Source organism: Stegodyphus dumicola, chromosome X1 (assembly GCF_044657685.1).
Source record: "Stegodyphus dumicola isolate Sdum_Otavi_A_Nest chromosome X1, ASM4465768v1".
NCBI lineage: Eukaryota > Metazoa > Arthropoda > Arachnida > Araneae > Eresidae > Stegodyphus > Stegodyphus dumicola.
In genome coordinates, this window is record NC_140780.1 from 214,984,145 (window position 1) to 215,010,071 (window position 25,927).

Consider the following 25,927-nt stretch of genomic DNA (forward strand, 5'->3'; position numbering starts at 1 on the left):
GCTTTTGACGAGCAAACCCCGGTTATAGTGAGCAATAGTTTTGTGATTCATTAAAATTTCTATTGGTTTCCACCTTTCCAGCTCAGGTAATTCTATCTTGGAAAAATTCTTTTAATATTCCGAAGTCAACCGAAAAGTTAGTTGAGTCATAAATCCTTACCAACTTTTTACCGCCCTTACCCCTTTTACTCATTTCTTTTGTACTGTACAGAAGTTAAAAATAAATAAAGTAAATATATATAATATATTAAGTATACAAGATTGTTTTCATTAGCATTCGGTTATAAAGAGTAAATATCGCAGTCCCTTCGCGCTCGTTATAAACGAGTTCGACTATATTCATTCCTATTCGTTATTTCCTTTCAGATTTTTGGATACTCACGTAATTTCAATGATGGGTTAGATCAAATTAGATTATTTAGAGTGTCGAAAAGCATATGAGGACCATCTGCGTAAACGAAGGCATGCCTTCTGGAGTTCTTTTTAAAGAAACCTTCTCATATCCACGTTACGCATTAAAGAAAACCATAAAAACTCCTATGCAGCGAGTTCTGCTCACCGATATTTGAACCCTGGTCGAATAACCAGTGTTGAACTATTTTACTTCTCGGCCGCTTGTTTTCCCTTCAGTGCTAAGAAATTTCCTAAAAAAAAGACTGACATACAAAATCTGAAAACAAAAGCAATTTCTAAACAGTAACTACATTATATACCATACTCTGCTAACAGCATCACATCAACCTGCAGGCTTTCTAAAATGTTAGTTGAAGTAAGGAAATTATTCATCCGCTATTAGGGACACTTACCCCTGTTATCAAAAAGTATCAATGCAGGATCCTTTTCTAGCAGCTATCTTATAGTATTTGTAACATATCATGAGCCTCTCTCCACATATCTCCTTAAGTTTAATAAAACAGAATCAGAAAACTGCTTGTGTTATCATATACGAAGTTTATATTAAAAGTTTACTTAACAAAAATCTGTCATTTAAAACAATCCATGGATGCAGCTGAATCTCTTGGAATCAAGAATATGTCAAACAATACAAAATGTCTTCGCAAGCAGTACTGAAAGATTTCTTGTGTCATATGGCTGCATTTCTATGACCTTAAAACTAGCTTTTGAGAAAGGTTATAATAGTAGAGTAAGCATTTTCTCTCTCTTCTAAACAGTATGCTCTTTGTATAAACAATTTAGCACTTCTCAATACATAACAATTTTATTTTTTCTTTATTATGCTGCTAATACTATAAGATGAATACGGGTTTCCTTCTTCTGCTTTTTGTTATTATTTTCATAAATTTTAATTTATTTATTCATAGATTGCATTTATCCTTTTTGCGCCTTCTTCATACTCTTTCAATCGTTATTGTTACCTGTAGTAAGGTAAGCTTTTAAAGTAGCCCTTTAATATTTATTTTATTAATGCCAACACAGATGCTGCGGCTGTTCTTTATGACGGATCGTTTCGGCCAGTGTCATACCCTACAGGTAAAATCATATATAAGCAGTTCTGCATTGATGGCAAACTAAATCTATTACACATTTGTAAGCAATTAATTTCGTTAATTTCCAAGATTTTTCCAAGGTTTTACACGCAAGGTTTTACATGATTAATTAATGTCTAAATAAATAAATAAGCTATTTAAATAATAATATATAATTTCGATGCAGGCGGTTTTAGTTTAAAATTGTTTCATTAGCTGTCATTTCGTTTTTATGATATTCAGCAATTCCAATACTAATGTTACACCACATTGAAAGTAAACGTTAGGAAAAACTGCTAAGCTAATATATATTTTTGTTGTTTGACTTCTGAATTACTAATATAACCTCGTTAATGCTGATCCACTTTATTACAAGCAACACATAATAAAATATAGCCGCGTATACTTCACAGAGTATAGAGTTTATTTGAATAGTATTTCATGTTAACATTAAACATACCATATTCTTTACTGAATGTAGAATAATTCTTTATTCTGCTGAATATAGAATTCTATTAAATATTGAATTCAATTTCTTTATTGAATATAAAATTTATTTCAATAGTATTTCCTGATCAGTAGTGTTTCAAGTTAACTATGTCATGTTCTTCGTAATGCAATCATACCTTTCAAACATTTATTTAATTAACTATCAAGTTTAAATGATAATTTAATCACAATGAAGCAGAACTGTCTTCAATAAAAATGATATTCTGATTAAGCTATAAGCAAAATGTTCCTGAAAATTTAAGAGTATGTTGGAAGAGTATATTGCTTGATAAACCGATGTACTTAAATAAAAATGACACTGTAATAATACTTTGGGAAAACTTGCTTAAAACTAAGGACTCGGGAAGAATGGCAAAACTTTAAGGTCAATATTAAATAATAAAGATTATATTGCTACATTTAGAATCTAGGATTCATTATCAACTTGATCATTTTTTCTAAATCCACGATCAATTTCAATTAAAAAATCCATAATAAATTAATATCATGTAAGCTATGAAACAATTTTTAACGTTCAATCTATATTAGCTCTATATATAACATTAGATTAACTCAGTTGTGATGACAGCCGGTATACTAAGAGGATGAATAAATTAAAAGAAAGACTAGTTAATGGCTTCTTTTTTGCCATGGGTTTGCCAAGAATAACGACACTCGCCAATTGAGAATTGGGAATTTTAACTCCCAGTCAGCGCGAAATCTTTAAAAAATATGACCCTTTAGTTAACCGATATTTAGTTAATATAGATTATTCACAGTGCGTTGCTCTAAATAAATTCAGCCCTTAATTTATTTTTATCATTTACCCTCTTGTTACTTTCAGAGGAAATGTAGCTAAATAAATTCTTATATTTTGTAGCAACATACATGAAACAGCTACGTAAGAAAGAATAACATAAAATTATATTTATTACAGTAATTACAAACAAAGTTTCGGTTACAAACAAAGTTTACAAACGAACAAAGTTTCAAACAAAGTTTACAAACAAAGTTTCTGTGCAGTTAAAACAAACAAATTAAATTGAAGTTAAAACAAACAAAAAAATTACAAAAAAAGTTTCTGTGCAGTTAAAGTAAATTATCTTACAATAACAAAAAAGATAATTTACTTTAACTGCACAGAAAATTAGTTTAAAAGCACTGATTTGTCATGTGTATTAACGTCGCTTCAGGGAATCAATAGTGCATTTACTTACATATCATTCCGTTTGGAATTTCATTTCCAACATATTATCATAAAAAACTTTCAAGCTATGCAGCTGTTGAATATATCATTAGTAAATAAAAACGCAAAACAGGGGTGGAATATCTTACCATTGTCTTTCTGTATTAAGAATTTCCACTACTATCTTACATAGTAGATTTCTATCTAATTAAATTATATTAAATTTATTAACCACCTGCGAATAATCATGTATATATATTGATATAATATTTCCTTCTCGTGATGAGAATTCTTTGTCTTGCCTTGCACAGAGTTAAATTACAATTTTTAAAATGTTTTCTTGCTCAATGCTAAATATGTGTAATACAATCACATTGAAATTGCTAACAAATCTATAGCAACTGCATTTTGCTTAAATGATGTAGGTATTTTCTTTTCTGCGACCTTTATTTTAAATAATGATTTATACCTCTTTTACACCTCTTAAATTTACGAAGGAGTTCAGGTTATGCCATAAAGTTTAAATATTAAAAACATAAACTATAAACTTTTTTCTTCCATCTAAAATGCTGAATAAAAAAATTATTCTTGTATCTAATCAGTAAATGGGTAATATGGCACAAATTAATGTTGATGTAGTTTTTTTAATAAAGAAGTTCACGCAATTTTTAGTTTCATTCTCTATCGAAATTTAAACGTTTTTTCTGCTATTTTTCAAGCTATAAATAAAATTCTTACGTTTTGCCTCACAATTATAAAATCTTGCTATAGCAATAAACTTCACTCCCTTTTTTACATAATTTGAACAAATTTTAACTCGATAGAGTCCTTTCAAAACTAATTTTTCATGCTACACATCAGTTTTCCATTTTGCACGTAAACAGGTGCAATTTATCAATTCTTTTTCCCATCAGAGAATTACCGGAACAATGGATCTCGAAAGAAGATAAATCATAACCAAATAATGATGTTTATAAATGTGTATTGCATATTATTTTCATTTATCTTTGTGTGCTTTATTTCTTTTCTTTTGTCGGGGATGATTTTTTATGAAGTTCGTTCGTATGTTACAGATTTTATTTTTACTTTCATTTCTTTAAATAACAAAATCTATTTGTGAGTTGGAGCTTATTTCCATGTTATCTCAGATGCTTATTGGATAGGCTTTGTTGAAGCAGTCATTGATATTCATTTCATATTGTTTGAGTTTACTGCTTATGTTTCTATTTTATTTAATCAGAGTTTGGGAATTGTATTAATAGAGGAGAAAGTTCATTCACATAATTTGCATGCTATAAATTTTTAGAAATTTAACATTTTCACTAAGATTAATGAGACAAAGTTTATAGTTATTATAAAATAAACATCTTCTTAAATCATACACGGCATTTTACAAATTTTACAGCAATTTTAAATTAATTTTCATTAAAGAAAGTTGATTTTACTGCTACTACAAAAACATTGTTATAAATGGAATTTAAGTTGCAGAATAGTGCAAGTCACCTGAAAATCTCCACTAGCTTTATTTTCTTCCTTTTTTGTCGACGTAAAAAAAGGCTAAACATACTATCCTTAATTGATTTATCTGAAGTCTCTTCAGCAGAAAAAGTGTCCAGTCATGTTTTTGTATTTGCTGTAGAGATACTACGGAATACCCAACAAAAAGTTGATATTTGTCGGTATATTTGCGCGAACAAGTGACGTAAAGTTCCAGAACCCATTAATAAAACGTCTCTAAGCTCTTTTGCTAAAGAAATTCTTTAAGCCTTTAAAGGATGGATAAGTATGTAAGTCTTCTGTAAAAAGCTTTCGCTTATTGTATACACATATATTTTCTTTTGCCTTCAATATTAGAATTTTTAGGCATTTAATAACCTACATAGTAGCTATTAAGTTTATCCCTATTATTACTTTCTTAAAATTTTCATCGACGATTAAATTTGGATGAAAATTAGTAAATCTTATTTGGGTGGGGAATGAGTAGTATTTTTACATAAAATTGCATTTCATACCTTTCTTAATTTAAATAAACAGCCTTATGCCATTGCCATAGTTTCCTCATTTTTTCCTTATATGCTTCTGTTCTTTTCTATAGTTGATAAGACTTCTTTTTTTAATTCTTAACCACATTATCCATTTAATATATTCTTAAAACTGTCCTTGAGCCTGAAATCAAAATATTTTGGTAGTCTTAATAGTTTCGCTGTTATTTGCTTTTTTTTCCTGACGCTAACATCAGATCAAGTCTACGAATTTTATCATGACGAGAAACGCGTGACTGCTTCTTCATTAGCGTAGGCATAAGGTACTTTATAGATGACCGTAGTACTTTGCCCAGTTTCGTCTTAATTTTGAAGGAGAATCCTCGGGGAAAGGGTCTAAAGATCTCCTACCCCTCTTTTCCTGCAACCAGGCTCCTTGAGAGGATTTCCTGCTCAGCCTGTGTTTTAAATACCCCCATGCCGCTAAGACGCTATATAATTATCTGAGCATCACCAGAATTCGAACCCTCTCCCAAAGGTCAGATAACCAGCAACTCTGATCACGATACCTATCAGAGCAGCTAATCATCTTTATAAATAAGCTTATAAAACTACTTATTAACTTCAGGTTCACATAATTTAATTTCCATAAACAAAAGTGTATAGAATGGAGTTCGGCACAAATTAAAGCTTCAGGTCCATTATTTCCCTTTAGCAGAGTATTGATTCTCACGAATGGGACCGAGGAGCCTCTCATCATTTCGACACGCACAGTACACCCACACAACTACGCACGCGAAAACGAAGTGCTCTTAAGCCGCCCCTAGCCGCCCACTCATTCCTCTGTATTCGCTTGCATAGACAAACTCAGTTCTTCACTTAGTGAGGTCATAAACTTCCAACCAATCATTAAAATGTACGTAGGTTTTAAAGTAATTGGCATCACTGCTTGCGCGGGATACTGCAGTTTGTAATGATCCCATTTTTTACTAAGAACAATCTTAGTATTAATTTTTAATGTGCTTAAATATTAATTAATCTTCATCTTCGTATATAATTATAATAGCAGATATTTACGAATAGATTTATTATAATAATTCTATAATGTAATTGATTTCAACGACGTACGGTTTGATTTGTATGTTTGGAACTCTAATAAATAAATGTTTTTCTATTACTTAATAAATGTCAGTTATAATGAGAAAGGAATAATACAAAATTATATTGTTATTCAGAAAGGAAATAAAATTTAAAATTCTTGAAACTGATAAAATAATAAAGCAATTATTGAAAGATTTTGACTATAAATACTATTGATTCTTAATGTTATCAGTCAATTTGTACTTCAGAAAATATCCTTTGAAAAAAACTTCTTTGTTATATCTCAGTTATCGTTGGGATAATCTTTGTCGTTTTAGCTGTTCAATATATTTAGATATTTCTTTTTTTCTTTCTTAGATAGATGCAGACACCCACATATGTAATGATTTAAGATAAGAGAAGACACAGATAATTTGAATCATGGCCAATGTTTTAGATGGTGATGGCACTGAGCAGTATAACTGCGTAGTTGCAATCAAATGTAGCCGTCGTATGAAGTTAACACATTTTAGTTCTGAACAAAAAAATTCTTGAGAAGTACATTTTGACTATGAATTATACATGGTACTGGGTGCAATCTGCACTCCTGTTCTTAATCATATTTGTAACGTTTTTTACATCTTACGACAAAAACAATGGATGAAAGAGAGAAATGAGAGACTACATGGTAGGTGGACAGGAAGCAAAGCAAAAATGTCTAATGAAATAGAAAAGCAAGCCTGGGAAAGAAGTTATGGTTTGCAGTGTTAGCTTCGTTTTCAGTGTCTTGTGTTCGGCTAAAATTTTTATGTAAGTACAGGCATCAACAGCGTTATATAAGCTCATATAAAGGAATTTCTCCAGCCTTTCTGCATGCCTTCCTGATGTAACTGGAAGCACACTTGACGCGTATACTGGAGCTTGGAAGTTCTAATCCCGGCGAGGGCGTTTTTACGTTTTTCACGTTCGTCCATCGATATTCCTCCATCGCAGTATCACCTTTAGAAGCGCACAACATTCTTAAATATTTCAGTTTAATTTCTATTTCTCTGTAGAAAGGAAAGCAAATCTAACACTAAAATCAAGAATTGTTCAAGGAATGTTCACGTTTTACAAACAGAATCCAGAAATTGCTCGTTTTTCTATATTTGTTTAGCAGAAATTTTTGACAGCGTATTTACTTATTTATCCCTGGCAGATCTTATGGTTCTTGGGTGCAGTATAATTTTCTAAGTGAAATTCGTTTGTTAAATATCGAATAGACTACTACTTCGTTCTCGTTAGAGTAATTAGATAAAAATATCTTATTTAATGCAAAGTGACACGAGACGTGGAGGATTAACATAAATACGACCGTTTCTCCGCACTTATAAGTCTAACAAAATGCGCAGTCATTATACCTTCCTTATCTGAAATTAAATTAGTGAAAATTGAAAACTTGCATCTCTCCACTCCAGTCACGTTTTTCTTCTCATACAGAGGATTAGTTTCCTACTTTCGGGATTATAAATTATCTACATTTATAGTCTTCAAAACTTCTTCAAGCACTAGTTTCTAATCAATGGGAGATATTAATTGCTGAAAAGTGATACGTCCATACTCTTTTAACCGTTAGAAATATCGATACTGAAACTAAACAAATTATTCTAATGCATGCAACATGTTATCGCATTATTCGATTCTTAACTTCTTTCTACTCTGCTGTTGAAGACAAAGTTTTAATTTAATAATGTATTTTAAATAATTTAAGATATTTCTCAATCATACTATTCTATTAAATAGATAAAATGTCCGCCCATAAAGTAATCAGACAATTTTTATAATTAAGAAAACTATTACTAACATTTTAAATAAATTTAACATCTTCAAATTAAATACCGGAGGAATCTATACAATTTTCTTTCGGGTCATCAAAACACTTTACAGGCGCTGGAGTTAAAGCGTTCGCAAAATACGCTTAGCACTTGAAGTTGAAGGGTGCCCTAACTGGTTTATCTTCAATGCACGTTTTCGCGCCCAGATTTGAAGTGGTTTTACTCAATACTTGGGTTCTTGATAAGATGCATAACCGTACAATGTTTAAACCATCTCTAAAAAGCAGATTTAAATAATTGTTAACAAAATTTAATGTTATAAGGCTGTTTCATCTCCAAACAAAGTTTTTGTCCAATGTTTTCTCAGTAAATAAAAATGCAGATGACAAAATAACCAGTTTAAGTCGACTGTTGAGATTCCACTCTTTCTAAACATATATCTCTTTCACTTTTATTTCATCGTATCATTTTTTAATTTGTCCAGTTACTTTATGAGCTCACATTGTATATTTTAAAGTTTGGTTCAAACTTACTGTTGTAATCTAAAAGTAAGTCCTAAATTAAAATTAGAAAATTAATAACATAAAAGGGATAAATTTATGTGCATAAATATATGAAGGCATAAATTTCGAATAATAAAAATGAGCATAAATTTATGGTCTATACATTTATTATACATTTATGTGTTATATATATATATATATATATATATATATATATAATTTTGGTGGAAGATGAAACCACATTTTTTAGTCATGGCCGAAGCAATTTCGCAGGGGGTAGCCTTGATGAAATGGCAAACAGATGTAGCCGAATTCAACATAATTTTATTGTTAGATAAAGCAATTCTGGAGACACAATATTTGCTTCATACATGATTATAAGTGCAATATGCACCTCACAGATTTGAAAGCTGTGACGTATTGCAATTTAAACAATAGAAGATACTGCAGAGCAGAGAATAAATGTGGTTAATTAAGCACAAGAAAGCATAGAATAAACGGGCGTAGTTAGATTGGAATGGTATTTATAGTAAACCTTTTCTTTAATTCAATTGGCTAAGAATTATAAACAATGTACAAGGTTAAGATGCCATAATAAGAAATTACTTTTCAGATATACGGAGTTTTGAAAACGCTATTACTATTTTTACAATAGAGAGCGGAACTGCCCACATTGAAAAGAGGAATTGTTAATTTAATGTATGAATCATAGTTATATATTTTTTATCTTACATACTTATCTATATACGAATATATAAGTGTGTAAATATACATATATATATTCTGAACTTAAAATGAGCCGGGTAAAGTATTATATATGTTCTCTTTTCGCATTTATTCTTAAAGTTTTCTTCATTTATTCTTAAATAATCTAGCCTAATCTTATTAACATTTTGTAAAGTCAATTTTTGATAAAATGCGGATTGAAAAAATATAGACCATTATTACCGTGAAAATTATTTTAAAAATTAGGATAACTAGATCATCGTTAAACGCCTCGCTCAAATTTGATACAGAACTGCTAAAGCACTGTTGTGTTATCTAGATCTCGAAACATTACCCGTAGAATAGAAAGCCAAAAGTGGTAACAGTACCACTGTGATTAGCAATTAGGAGGGGGCCGGGAGAGTTAGAATGTAAATGTTGAAAGAAAAGTGTTCCAAATTTAGATGCTACATTAAAGAGTGTTTCAGTGTTTACAAAGTGTTGTTCCTTCTTAAGATATCATATGATGTTTTAGTGAATGTGATTTGATATCATGATCATATGATGACTTTCGTTTGGTTAAATTAGGAAATTGATACTTAAAACTACTACAAGCATATTTAGACTTAATGTCTCTTAAATAAGTTGCAGTATCACTAGTTCTCGGGCTGGTTGGCCTCTTCACCGAATATGAACTAACTAACCAACCAACAAATAATAACTTTTTTTTAGTTCCCTGTTAATCGTGAACTTAAGGCACACATTTTAGTATCGGTGCATAATTATTTTTCGGAGTTCGCTTTAATATCCTATTGGCAAAAATAGACCTTGGCAATACATTCATGAGTACTAATCGCTTTAAATCTTGTCACCTGCAATATGTAGACTTCTTGTATTAAGAGTTATTATTAAGCACTCATATCTACAAGGCTTTTTATGAGCATTAAGTGTACATCAAGGACAAACAATATGTACATTTTTTCTCCATGTTTGTTGTAACTATTAAATGGTATTTGTTCTAAAAACTTGTAAAAAATTTGAAGGTATTTTAAAAGAATTATGCTGACTATTTTAGCTGTCTATTTTTGCCAGTTTTAACAGTTCCTTAGAGTTTAGCATTTAATTTGTAACAAATAATTGCTTGGTGTAAATGGCTGTTAAATGTTTGCAATGAAGTGTAACTCTTTATACTTCCCAAAGTCTTTATAAAATAATTATAGAAATTAATTCCTAGATCAATCCTTGTCAAGCATTCTGAGTAGCTATACATTAATCAGTCTGTGTATTTTCTGTTAGCTCGGTTAATTAAAGAATGCGTGAATTCAGGTCCGTAAAATAATCAATGAAGATAGTCTGAGATATTTACAAACCTTTTTTGGTATATTATTTAAAGAGTTTGTGGTTAATAATGAATACATTTCCTTTAGGGGGCCCATAGGATTTCAAGAGGGAAAACCAATACTTATATCCAAAATCAAATTATTGCGTTCAGATACCACTATATGTCTTTTATCTAGTGAACCTGTATGTAATAAGATGAATACATATACGCCTTTCCTGCTTGCAGGCACTTTAATTATATTTGCATTCAATAAAGGAAATTAGATTTTATTACAAAACTTGAAATTCAGTCTGAAGGTAGGTCACTATAAAATGTTTAAAACATAATTCCAACTGTATAAGACTCATAATGAAATTTTAATTATACTGCAGTTTTTAATTATAAGTGTCACTAAAATACCTAAGCTTAATTAGGTTCTATGGAAACACAGAAATTTGAAAAGTGATAAATTAATGGTGCAATGAGACCGGACGGCCTGGATTCGAGACTTACTTTATACATACAAATAAAATATATTATTTCATGCTTTGTGCAATGGTCACTCATTTTGTTAACGCCATAGAATTGTTAATGGAGAACTGCCTTATTTCGTGGATTGGTAGAGATGTATATAATTCCCTAAGTAGCAAGGAGTTCAGCTCTAATTTTAGTGCTCTGAGAGTAAACAATTAGTCACATAGATCTTTTATTCTTATTTTCGCACCTTCAAAGTAAACATCAATTTGTCAGAATAAATAAATTTCAAACATGTCAAACTTTGTATACTAAGTTTATATTACAAAAGGAGACAATAAACATTGTTTAATTATTACTTATCTCTTAACTAAGTACTGATAAATGTATCAAATTTAGCATTAGTGAAACTTGCTGATAAACAAGAAATAAGATTTGAATGAAACAATGGTAATAAGGAGAAAATTGTACAGGATTGTAACAAAAAATACTGAAGTTATTGTTCCTATAGTAAGACAAGGTTCATTCCCTTAATACTTTTTTTGGAAAATACATTTTCCTTACATGCGTAGCGTAACATTAAAATATACTAAGATACTTTTCGCTGCTTCCTTAAATTTGTTGTTAAAATAAAACATATTTACTTAGGAAACGTATTACGTTGGGTTATTTAATTATATTTTTTCTTGACAATACATTTTCAACACGTAAAGCTTATATATATATATATGTGTGTATATATATGAAGCCGTCATGTAGCCAAATCTTCTTCTCCTTATTAAACACTTTCAGGAACTCAAAGTCTTCTTATATTCAACCTATGGTGTACTATCAAAATAATTTTTATTAAAATTTTGTGAGAGTAACAATTCAGAAACTGGAATTTTTTCTGATGTAATAGCATTCGATATGTTATTATAGAGCATAATCTTGAAAATAGCAGTTTGTTTTTTGGCTTATTACGCAAAGAACTTCCTTTCCGTTCAAGAGGAAGCTTAAAAAATTCTAAATGAAACTGAAAAAGCAATTCAACGTTTTTCTTACGTTTAGTTTAATTAACTTAATTATATTGTTGGGAAAAATATTTTGAATACAAATATTCTATTAGACCTAACAAAACAGGGATATAATTATGTTATCTCTTTAAGATGGTAAATATCTTTATGAAGCTAATACTTTTAAAAAGTAGAAAGACACAGAAACGAGGACTTTTCATTTTATGAGCTCAAGCGTAAATATTCCAAAACGATAGTATGAGCCCATATAGAATAATGCAGTTAGTTTCATGAAATAATTTTATTATCGAGAAAAAGAGAACTGATGTATTGCTTATAAATTTTGTTATTTTTTATTAACCAAATAGCCTTAAAAATTTTAAGTGTTTTCATATATAGTTTCAAAATTTAATGAATCTATAGACATTTTAAAAAGATGTTTTCCCAGAGATCTTGAGAATTTCTAAACGTGAAGTGTCATAGAATTTTTAAAACAGCATCATGGATTCTCGAAGATGATTTGTTATCGCATCTCTGAGCGTTACCGTGAGCTCACAAACGGCTGAGCGCTGAATTCGCTGAACACTGATATTTCAACTGGAGTTTACGTCCTAGCAAACAGGCTGGCTGTGGTGGGAGGCTTCATGCTTTTCCCCCACATGTAATGCGAATACGATCTAGTTTCCTTTGAAAGGTCCTTCACGAATATTCCCTCCCTAATGTACTTTGCTTAAGTCAAATAAATCACTTCAATTCTACAAGTTATCGAATCTCCAAACGTTTTCGTACCACAATTCGGCTGGGACGCAAAATTAAATTAACATTCGAGGACGCTGAGGTTCCAAACTTACTTTTTCTTGAATATATTACAGCTGGTACCAATAAACAGCTATTCTAGTGGGGTTTTATAATATGTTCAGAAATATCTAAAGATTTTTTAAGATGAGTTTGCCTGCTTTCAACATGATATTCGTTTATATTGGATTGTAATATGCTGTGTTGTGCTTTTCATAATGGTGAAGAATTCGTGTTGTTGAGCGTCAGTCGCATCTGGTAGTTTTCTCCGAAACTGTGTCTTTGCTTAAGAGGTAATTAATGCATTTTCTTTTTAAAAATTTGATCATAGTTTGTAACGTATTTTGTCCTTCCCTGCCTTGGGCCTTCAGTAACTGGAAGAACGTCCGGCTATCAAATCGGGAGGTCCGGAGTCCGAATCCCGTTAAGGGTATAATTCATGTTTCATGTTTCCTGCTTCATAAAACTTAAGGGCCTCTACAAGTTTTGATGTTGTTTCTGTTGCATTGCTCATTTTCACTTCAATACTCTTGTTATTAATTGATGGGCTTACGAGACACACGTAATGCCTATCCCTTTAGTTCAACGTTGTTAGACATTTTTCGTATGCATTGCGTTTTAGTTGCAGCGCAATCTGCGTGATCGTGTCAGTGATAATGCATCGATAACGTCTTGTTTATCTCTATGCATGTCATCTAACACAAGCAACGGAAATTTTCAAAATGTTTTATTTATTCAAACATACTAATTTAACATTCCCTCTTTCAATTATATTTTCATATCTCATCAGTTTTTAGCATTCACATTTGCATTTTAAATGCTTAACGGGCAAATTTTAAGTACTTATTAAATGCATTCATTGTTTTATGTTACCTGACTGAGATTTTCTATTTATTTATGAATTTCTAAAGCACAGCGTGAAGTCTCGTAATATCCAATCCTATTAATTGCATTTGTTTTGTGGTTTCGTAACATATACGTGGAGTCCAAGCTAGTTTCTAATGTTAATCAATAATTCAAATAAAAATTATTTCATATGCTCAGAAAGTTCACCTAAAGCATTAATTTAAGCTTTAAAAAACTTATTCTAATAAGAGAATAAATAAACCAAGCCTTGTTGCGCTTACCAGAGCATCACCCGAAAGTTATTAAAGCAAACTTTTATAAAAGCATGAAAAGTAAATGATTAATAATATCTTCATATGTCTCTAATGGCTTATGAAGCCTGCATTGAGCATAGCAGCTTCTGGAAACATGTACTAAATCAAGAAGCAAAAACGTTTTTATTGCACACTCTTCATTTTAACCTTTGAAATAAATACTTTTTTTACGTCAAATATTGATTAAATTTCACAACCTCCCCAAAAAAGCAGTTTTTTAGTAGCGAAATTTAATGCATTATAACCTGTGTTTCGCGAAAAGATTCTTGTTCTGCAATTTTACTCTTTCATTATCTTCTGCTGCTTGCTTATAATGAAAATTGCATTATCTCGGACGAATATTAAGGCCATGTATACCCAAGCAATTAGCTTGAGCTAAATCAAATTACTTTTAATATATTCTTTCAAAATGAAAACATACTTTCCTTTTTAAACTAAATGGTTTTGAACATTTTCTTTCTTCTCTTTTTATCTAGATGAAATTATTTATCTCCAAGTAAATAATTATTATACTTAAGATTTTCATGATAGCTCTATTATTACATTTAAAATTAATATAAGATTAAAATACTAGTTTAAGTGTTAGCAATAATTTCATGAATTGTTGAAAAATAATGATCTTTAAAACTCATAAAATAATTGCGCAAAGGCGCAATTATTTTATGAGTAATTAACTGAGGAATAATTATGTATTTTCAAAGCAAATTATCTGAGATATAATTGTGCCTTTGTCTAATTGTAGAACTTATCTCCATCATCCCAATTTATTTCCTTTGCATTAAGGGTTTTTATGCATGTGAAATGAATCCATAAAAGATACGAATTTGAATAAGTTCCCATGTCGTCGAGGCTCATTGTTTTCAGAAGATAATGGCTGCGACCGAAGACAAAATGCAGTTGCTTTACATGTGAATTTAGTAAAATAACCAAATGGTATGTAAAGTCTTTACGTAACTTCAAATACCAGAAAGGCCTGAGTGCGTTCAAAATGTGCAAATTCAATTAATTATGCATGACATAAGTTTTGTTTTGTGTGTGTTTTTTTAAAGTGAGTAGTTTTATAAAAGTGAGTAGCATTTGCATTTTCAATTTTATTTTAGAAATTTTCAATTCACTTTACTTTAATACATTATATTATTTTCCAATCGTAAGCTACATATCATTCAGAGAAAATTGTTTCTTCAGTTTAGAACCTATTATACATTCAGAGTTTCCCTGTATGTAGTATGTAATAGAAATAAAAATATTATTTCAAAGCGAAGCTGTGAAATATTTTTGGGATGTATGTTTCCTGAAAAACGAAAAGTAAGCTACTGAATTTTCTCGAAGTAGCTTTATTCTCTGATGCACAGGAAAGGGGATTCAAAAACAAATATTGGAAAAGATGGCCAAAGATGTTTTTTAGATTTATTTATTGAATTTCATTTTTGATAAGCGGCATTTAGATTTTATATTTGCCCTCCATAATAAAACATGCATGAGATTTCATTGCTTTCAGTTACTGCTCTTGTAATAAATGAAAATTATTGGTTACATTTTAGTTCCATATTTAATCTCTTACGTTACGAATTTTATTTTGCCACAAGTATAAAATTCCGAGGCAATCAAAATGATCTGCGCAACTAGATGTTACGCATCTATTTTGAATAAATAAAAATTTCATTAACTTAAATTAGCATTTAATAATGCTAATAATTGAAATGTATACATATTCAATCATATATATGCAATATTTAACAAAAGCAAATACATTTTCTGATAAAACGAACTATACCCAATACCTTTCTAATAAATAAATGTTATTTAATTCTACCTCCGTCGGAGCACATTTTGATGGTTAATAATGCTATTCAATATGTTCTACATAATTCTCACTAAACTTAGAATCATCATAGTTTTAAGTACAGAAGTTCCGTTCCATTTTTATTTCAAAGTCTTTAGAAAATTCGCTCAGGAATGAAATTACCTGGGTACTTAAGTAAAAGAGATCAGTCACGTAAACTTAATTAATGAAGAATTAAAGTACTCTACGAATATATTATCTGTGATTAAAACAATTTAGCACGTAAGTTCTTTAAAGTTATATAAATTTATTTTTAAAGTAATAGTAGAAAAGGAAGGCAACAGCCGAAAATGATCAAATGAACTGTGACGTCAAAGCATGTTTCGATTTGAATAGTCACCCGAGAAATAGTAAAATGCACGTTTGGTTAAAATGTTACTCTGCGTACGCTGTAATCGCAGGCGTGTTTCCCACGAAAGTTAATAAGATATATGACTTACTTTTATCGTCACTATCCAAAAGCAGTTTAAAGTAAATAAACAAATGCTGTTGAAGGTTTCAAACCCTGAGTAACGGTAAAGTATTCTCTATTTTTTACCGTACTAGCAGACTTACTAATTACTGTTAAAACATTACCAAACTATGAACAAATTCCCTAAATAATCACCATTATGCCAGTTTCAATGCTCAGTGATTAAAGTTACTAAATGTATGAATTTGGAGCCATATCAAGTGCAGTTTGCAGCAGACATTGAGTACATTTGTGTAATATAATCGACGCTTATTATAACGACCACTCGTTCTAGTGTTGAAAATTCCATTTTAACGACCAGTATAAAATGCTCCCAACCAATATACATTAAAACTTAGTAAAACAATTTTCGCAACGACAACAACTCCGTCCTTTTCCTTTAGCGAGGGTTCATTATGATGAGCATCAATTGTTATTTACATTGTATTTCAACTTTAATTAAAGTATATGATCGCCGGTGTTTTCAAGATCATTCGTTATAGCTTTAAATTTGCTATTGAAGTAATTACGTTACTTTTAAATTAAGTAAATTCATAATGGTGTCATTTTTAAAGCTTAAAATTTAGGTATATAAAATCCAAGTTAGCCTATACACTTTACTTCACTGTCTTTAGAAATAGTATACATAGAACACGTTTTTAAATAAAACGTATCTAAATTTTCATTTTACGAAATTTCAGCATAGCTAACCAGTGTCCAACCGCTTAGATAACTAAATACTGGTAGTCAGGTAGTCATCAAACATTAAAGCGCGGACATAAAGCTGTATACAGACTAGTTGCACAGGTGATCTGATGGCATTCCCCTTGAGTAACGGGAATTTGAAGCAGTTTGCTTGGAAAATCCACCAAAAAAAGCAGCCCTCTCTTTAAGCAGATAGTTCTCATGTGTTTTTCCACATGCAACTAGAAAATAATTTCGATGGGTAAATTACCAAACTTCTTTTGCCTGTATCATTCAGACTGTAAAGAACTGTCATACTACCCTTGCGAGTTCGTTGCTGTAAGCACGTCCAGCGAACTACTGAAAGATCCGTGGTTCGAATCTCGGAAAGAGCACGGTTTATTTGCCATGGTTCTCGCTATGAAAAATCTAATAATCTGTGCAGTAGAGCAAAATCAAAATGTGGTAAGTGGTAACTCACCATTTAAATTCGGTAGAGTGGATATTGTGTCCCTTCCTAATCGCTGCTATAGTCGGGAAGAATGTAGGGAACTAGCCTTCCTGCTTAAACTTGTGGTGTAAGTGGTTAATACATCCAACTCACAACTAGAAGATCCGCGGTCCGTTCATGTTTTCTGGTCTAAAATGCCTGAAAATCTCTACAAAATTGTGTTTCATAATCAGCCATCAAACAGGAGACCTAAGGAGTGAATAACTGTATGGTAATTTGGTTCTAATTGTTTCTAACCGTACACTGAAATAAAATTAAGCAGGGAAAGTTATTAAAATAATGCTCTTGTAAAAATCATTAATAAAAATGGCATTTATGCAAATTTAAAAACCCGTGTATATTAATTTAAGACTTCCTGTAAAGTACTGAACTAAAACTATGTGAATTCTTTACAATTTCACGTAAGTACTTGATATTTGAATTCAGTTTAATAAATTAAATTTAAATATTTCATCAAAAAACTTTGAATTAATTTCTTAGTTGGCCCGACAATTTCTGCTGTTTTTTACGTGGAAATCAGTGGTCAGATAATCAGGAACAGACGCAGGGTCATCTGCCGAGGAAAATAGAAATTAAGTGTAAAAAAAGCAAAGTTAGAATTTCGAAAATGTTGTAAAGAACTAGATTGAAATTATTGTCATTAATTAAAGAAGATAAATTTTTATAAATGGGAAAGGCTTCAAGAAATTCTGGTTCATGAACTAAAAGAGAATTTTCGCACAACCTGGTTGTGTCAAAACTGGAGTTAATGGCCTACCATGACTTTCTGGGATCCAATATTTATCTAATTCTTCTTTTCAAACTTAAAATTTCTGTTCTTTGATGAGAAATTTAAGGCTGTTTTAATGTGGCTGATATATTTCAAATTATAATGGCAAGACATGCTACAGCTTCCTGTGTAATTCAAGTCAAAGATGGCACCTTGCAGAATAGAAATACAGATTTTACTGGTCGGCGAAGATTATCTGAAGGCTGAATTTGTGGTTAAAATACAAGCAATTTTGTAACTGACACAAGGATAAAATTCTGTGATAACGAGGCTGTTATGATAACTTCGAATAGCAGAATGTCTTACATGAATGTAAGGAAAACGTTTTAAGGTGCTGGAACCAGATTGTTGCATTGGCAAGCACCTTGTCCTCCGCCGGTGCTGCTTAGCAACGAATCATGTAATGGGCTTGCGAAAGTCCGTAGTTTTATGTATATTTGATTCTCACGTTTTTCTTGATTAGCTGTTAACTGAGCGGTTAGATTATAATTTTTTTTTTAAAATTAATTCTACTATTTCCTAATCAAATAATTTCCTTATTTCGCTGTTGCAATCTAAAAAATATAAAGCCTTTTTCAATAATAGTGGATGGAAATCCTGACAGTGGCAACATTTATCAAATAACTGAGCTTTCACGATATATGTAAAATTAATTAAGTTTTGTTGTTGTTGTTTTGTTTTGTTTTTGTTTTTGTTTTTTGTTTTGTTTTTTGTTTTGTTTAGCAGAGTGACTTAATTTCGCGTGGCTGGCGAAGAAAACCTAAAACGTTTACTGTAAACAGTAGTGATGAACTCATATTCATTGCAAGCAATAAATTTGGGTTATTTTATAGAGTTTCAAACATAAAATGAATGGCTGAATCAGCCCAATTCACAACATGCGAAGTCTTTGTTGAATCCTTTTTTATCATTGTCAGAAAATACGAAATTTTCAGCGACATGTCTAATCCAAAACAAAACAAATAAAAAGATAAAGAGAGAATTTTTCAAGCAATTTAATATCAGAATATTGCATGAAACATTTAGGGATTATTAAGAGGATTATCCATAATTAATCCTTCAATTTGACAATAATTATTATTTCAGGAAACGACTTTTTATATTAGGTTATATTTTTTAAATTATGACAATACACACGAGGGCTGCCTTTGTGGTGGACTTTCTAAGAGAAACTGGCTCGCATTAACTTTGGAGATAGCAACCGCGAAAACTCCCATGTACCACCACTTCTCCGGGATTCGCAGCCGGGTCGAATTACCATTGTTCACAGGTTTTTTTTTCCTCTCGGACGCTGGTGAGCTATTTTGAGAAAAGATATGTGTCTAACTCAGAAAAACTTCAATGTGAGAAATTAATTCGTCAATTTTAGTGTATGTGCAATGGAGTTTTCAAAACATTTGAATGCTCTCTCAACTGTAATATTAACAAAGAGTGATTTAACATCAACAGAAGTCTTAACTGAACGCTAGAAAGAAATATCCTTAAGTTTATAGAGACTTCAAGGAAATTCTTTACAGTTTATTTATTGTTAGAATGTAACAGGAAAAAAATTAGAATATTTCACTAATGGCATGATGATCTTCCTAAACTAGCAAATATAGAGAAGAATAGAATTCTAGTTATGCGGACTTTGAGAAAATCATAAAACCTGGTATCATAAAACTTGTTACGGATAGCAGTGGGTGGAATAAATATTTTAACTAAAGTGGGAATATATGAGATGAAGTAATACCGGTTTCAACTTTCTAAAGGTCAGAAGCTGAATGATCTTCAAGAACTGAGAAATTTGAACCCTCAATTATCAGTTTTGTAACTCCATTGGTGTATATGTTTTGGCCATAACAACAGTTTTACCACAATATTAGACTTGTAAATAATAATGTTTGTTTTAGAACGAATTTTTTAATTTATTCTAATGATGAAATTTGATTTCAGCGCTACCGTTTACCATTAAACGTTTCTAATTGTTTGCCTCCCCATTCAAAATCATGTTCCTCTGCTACATAAAATATATTTGTTTTTTACTCTTACATACTATATATCGTGGTTTTAATGTTCGTTCTTGGAATATTTCCTTTTTCTTGATCTCTCCTTATTTGAAATCAGTTGCCATCAACAAAGACTTTTCTCCAACAGTCATTGATAATGCCTTTTACATTTTTCTTCTTACTATTACAAAAAAACATACCGAAATAACTCTAACAGCCTCTTCGTCAGCCCATTTCATCTTTCAATCAATTACAAAAATTTAATGGAAAATATAGGCCACATGCATACATGCATGCACATATGCATGCACATATGCATGCACATATGCATGCACATATGAGTAGACCTGACTTTAAACAGTTTTATTAGATAAAGTGCTTGACGCAGCTTCCACTAAAAACTGAATATGAAAATTCAAATTCTTTTCACCATATAATGAGTAAATTTTAACATAAGGGGTTCCTTCGCTTGTCCTGCAGATATCAAAGCAGTATTCTGTTTCCATTCATGTACGCTAGTAGGTGTGACTACAGCAAAGGCATCAAAAGACGCGTTTTGCAATAGATGGCTGCACTTCATCAGTTAATCGAAAATTGCAATGAATTGCTATAGCAGATTTATACTATTCATACCACACACTATATGCACTGCGTATTTTGTTTTCACGGTTGCCATCTTCTTGTGAACTGGCTGGTTAAAAGCCGCAGCGTCATTACTAGTGAGTAAAATTTCTGCGCGTGTCATGCTTACTTCGCCCATCTCTGCAGTCAAAACTTGACACTTTCTAATTATTTTGATGTACAAACTCATAAAATTGATTTACAGATAAAGCGCACAGGATTTAAATCCAGATCCATCTTTTTTTACAACCGTGCATGGCATCATTCACGAGAAAATGTTTCATTTTTTAAAGGCTGCTAGTTTATTTTCTTCCTTACCTGCAATAAAAAAACACTGATGAAACATAATTGTTACAGATACACTTTCAAAGTATGTACTTGCTAGAGTAATTCTAAAATACTTATATACTTGCTACATTAATTCTAAAATAAAATTAAACTTGTTGATAAAAGAAATACACACCAGCTTGAATTTCTAAATTAATTAAAATTAAGCTTTATGTTTGCGTGCTTTCAAACAATACCTCTATTCATTTCGAGAAAAGCATTTGTTCTTTCATATCGGAAACAAATACTTAACCCACGCTCTCGTTACACAGAATTAAATGCGAAAACTTCGCATTATGTTCGAGATGGTGGAATTGTGAGATGAGTAATTCAAAATGCAAAAAGCAGCTTATTTAAACTCAAATCTTTTATTAATGTCTTCATATAACGACTGTCTTTCTAGTTTGATATTATCTTCTTGGAAAAGAATTTTTTCTGAATCATATTTTGAATTATTTAGCAGTCCTTTCTTTCAAGGATATGTTTCGTGGAAGCGTTATTTTCTTTATTCTTCAAATGACACTCTTTGTGTTTCTCCGTCTTTACATAAGATAATTACCTAGAATTCCCATGCTAAATCTCTACAATTTAACTAATGGGGATGAATAATCTCATCGTTACACAACTATACGTTTTGTAAGAAGGATAAACTTCGTAATACCCAGAAAACAAGATAGTTTTGTTACGTTGCAGCTACACCTATATTTCTAGTTTCTTACTGCAAAAGTATTACTGAAGAAATAGGCGTGACGTTCACCGATCATGTTTGTAATCATGCACTCTTAACAACAGCATCGGTAACAAGAGTATATAATTATATTAGATGAGTAGAAATTAAATTAGATGAGAAGAATAATCAGACGAGTAGAGATTGTAAACCAAAACCGTTTTAAAAAGATTTCAATGCGTGAGGCAAATATAAAAACTGAGCTCTTTTAATACTTTTATGACTTTCACAATAACATTAGATTATTATATTTTACGTTTCCCCTAAATATTTTCACTATTTTCTCAAAAGCCAAATGTCTCACTTGTCTTATCTTCGTCGCGACTTTATTTCGTACCTCGAATATAGCAAACCACAAGTGAACAATCTTAAATAATATCTTCTATGGCTCCGTTCAGACAATAGTACAAAGATCATAACTGGTTTAAGCCGAGCTACGTTGCTAGGAAAGCAAACCTTGCTACGTAACAAAAAATGGTTTGGAGGTTTTGGCATAAAGTTCGAAGTTTTCAACCTTAGCCGACTTCGTATAAGAGTCGACCAATCGGAGCGAACGCGGGAAACCTATTGAGCGGAGAAACAGAGCAAAAAAGCTGTAGACGCATCCACGTATGCTCAAATTTAGCTTCTCTAATTGGTTGCGGCTTAGACCCTGTCTCGCAGATGTGAATGGAACTCCCGAATATTGTGCCTTATGTCTATGGCTCTATGATATTTACATCATCTTCTGAACGGGGCGTTAGAGGATTTTTCGTCGAAAACATTTTCGTAAGGCATAAGAAAATCGCGCAACTGGCTGCATGGGCTTCGAACCCAGGTCGAACTACTAGTGTTTAACAATCTTAATCACCAAGTTCCTGATGGCGTCTGCACGGGTTTGATCTCACGTCACAATTATCCAGATTCTTAACGATGCATATGACCTAAAACTAATACTATGTATAGGCTATCATATATTGGTTACAGCAAATAATCGACTAAACGTGCTTACTAAAATGTATATTCAACAGGAATTTAACATTTATTAAAGAAAGCATTTTTAATGAAGGCCAATTTCTAGCTGCTTAATTCAAGATCCATCAATTTAATGGGAGTGATCTTTAGCTACCAAAGGAATGTTGATTTATTCATTGAGGTCTAGGGAGGGGAAAAAAGGCTTAACTTCAATAAATGACCTCGCATAAAAATCGAGATTTCTGTGTACATTTTCCTAAGAACTTATTGAATGAAATGATTATGCCACTGGTGTCGTTTAATAAAAGAATCAGATTCATACTATCCTCGTATTTTAATTGTTTTTATGTTATTAACTTAATAAAATTTTGCATATACTTTTGTTTCGCCGCATAGGGAATTCAAATGAAAATCTTAGGAAAGCTGAGATATTATATCAATATTTTACGAAAGTAATGAATGTTCTTACTTCTTGTGCTGTTAAGCAATGATGAGTTATCCCTTTTTACCCTTTTTATAAATCAGATAAATCTATTAATTAAATTCTTATGAACTGTCTTCTGCTTAGGACAGGCTAACTGCGTAATGGGAAGTTTATATACTTATCATATGATATAACTGTTTTAATGCTATTTCATGATTTTCCTCTTTTTACCGAAGACAATACTTCTCTTAGTTATTTAACTTCTGTTATAATTTCTTAGTATCAAAATGCATAAAAAAGAATTTTATACAATCTATCTATTATATATAAATTTCCCTCTTTAAAATTTACTAAAGCTTCTTTTTTTTTAATTTTATAGATATTTCAGTTTTTCAGTTTAACATTTGTTTCTCTACAGTTGAATATGATGCTTTTGTCATGTGTTATATCCAGGAATGAACAGCATTTTGCTCTTCATTTTTTCAAATATTGCAAGCAGCTTTGATTTTCCTTGCCGAAATTTGTTTCCTATAAAAAAAAAGTACTCAGGCATTTTCATGAACTGGAGAAATCTTTGAAAAATAACAAGATCTATCCAGACTGGCTAACAGCTACAAGATACGTGAGTTGACTAAAATTACACATTCAGACTATAAAAAAAAAACGGAAACATACTTTGCATCAATACGAACTACTGAAGCGGATGTTAAATATGCTGAATAATTCTTCGAATTTCTGTTGGGTAAATAGACTTCTCTTCATCATTAAAAGCTGCAAAACCTCAGGGGTGAAATAACGCAAATTTGTGAAAAACACAAAGCATTCTACGTTTAGCTACGAGGTTGCTATAATTATTAAGGTAAACTACTAAAACAACATCAATGAATTTCATAACTGTGTGGAAACAATTCACGACGAATGATATTACATTGCGCAAAATGATTTAAGCGATAAGTAAACTTTCAATGAAGTTCATTTTAAAAATATCGATTTTTTTCAGCAGTAGAGAAGAAAGTTAATCCTCAAATCAAGTGCCATGATTTAGTGACTAATTCAAGCGATTATTGATCAATTCAAAAAAGGCATTTCGGGTTGTTTGGGTTTTAATGACTTAAAAGTCCATACTATAAACAGGAAAGTTAGTTTTAGTCAAACGAACATACTAAGCTCTTTTTAGAAAAAGTAAATAAATGTACAGCGGAACCATCATGACTGCTATAGAAACGAAGAAACCAAAAAGATATGAGGATAGGGAACATTTTAACTTGTTCAAAATTTTAGGTTCCCTTAAAGTAAAAACGCGCTGAAATGTAATATGAATTTAATTTAGAAGTCAAACAATAAATATCAGCATTATAGCTTGCTTATCTGAATCCTCTGCTTTACTTTTATACCTTTTGTTTGTGTGGCTGCGTCATTTCAAAATTAATCCTTGTCGTATGATTCTTAAATAATGCTTCAGTCAATAATAATGTATAAATTTGTGAACTGAAACATTGATTTGTTAATAGGAATGAACTTATGGTTCTCTTAAATTAATGTACTTAATAATTATAAACTTCTGCTGCTATTCAAAGAAAGTAACACAAATAAAAGGCAATAATAAATTTTGTATCATGAAACACAATTTATTTAATTTTAAGAAGAGAATTTACAACATTCATCACAAAATCTTTACTCAATCTTCCAGTAACAATTATTTATTAACTGGGATATTTCCAGCGAGAGACAATAAATTACTCGAAGTTTCGACAGTTCATTTTCGACAATTTCCTTATTAACGGTATCATGTAGCACATTAGTTTCTGAAATAACAATAACTTGGCTACCTATAACCAATAATTGCGCCACAAAATACGACCGAGAGAAATATTCGTCCGCCACCAATGAGGTATCTAAGTTCATAATAGCCAACGTTATAATTTAATGTTGACTCATCAAAATAAAATTAACCTGCTTATTTTATGTTCAAGAATGTTTTATCAACGTTAAGGAAAAACGTTCAACTAGCTATTACCTGCTGGTACTGCGTTTATACATCAAACTCCGTCAGCATATATCTAAATCCTGCACGTTAGAATTGCTGTTAGAAATAATATATACACCATGTCCACCAAAAGCATTATGCAAGCTTTATATTCGCAATCATTGATCATAGGCATATATTTCTAGTCAAAAAACTATTTTAAATGCTACAGATATTTATGTTTTCGAATTTTTTAATTTAAACAAATCAGTTTTGTAAAAACTATGAAATCTAACTTTTTATATGTTCTCCTCGGTCTCCACAATTAGAATAAGGAAATTTTTTATTCATTTAAAATCTGGGATTTTTGACGTCATTTTCAGTTTGCTTAGACGAACAGGTTATAAAAGTCGTATTAGAATAATTCGAGGTTCATTTATCCTTTAAATGTCATCCAATAACATTCTTTTGTGATTTACTAATGTGTAACATTCTTTAATTTATCATTTTGTTATAACTTGTATGCCCAAAGAATTTTCACACACAAGTATTTTACTGGCTTTTAAATGCTAAAAATACGTTATCAATATTCTCATGAAATTTCACTATTTTAGAATCATAATTTAAATAATCACTCAAAACATTATTAAAATGACTTAATTTTAATACAT

General features: G+C 30.9%; 1 protein-coding gene and 1 long non-coding RNA gene across 3 annotated transcripts in view; one reads left to right on the plus strand and one right to left on the minus strand.

The window, feature by feature from the left end:
* Positions 1–25,927, plus strand: part of LOC118187878 (IDLSRF-like peptide) — a 215,603-nt gene that overhangs the window by 88,372 nt on the left and 101,304 nt on the right. The window lies entirely within an intron of this gene.
* The window catches only part of LOC118187879 (uncharacterized), a 98,627-nt gene continuing 87,776 nt past the window's right edge, over positions 15,077–25,927 (minus strand). The window contains exon 3 of the long non-coding RNA XR_004758031.2: positions 15,077–21,176. This is a non-coding gene — a long non-coding RNA (uncharacterized LOC118187879). The remainder of the gene's footprint in view (positions 21,177–25,927) is intronic.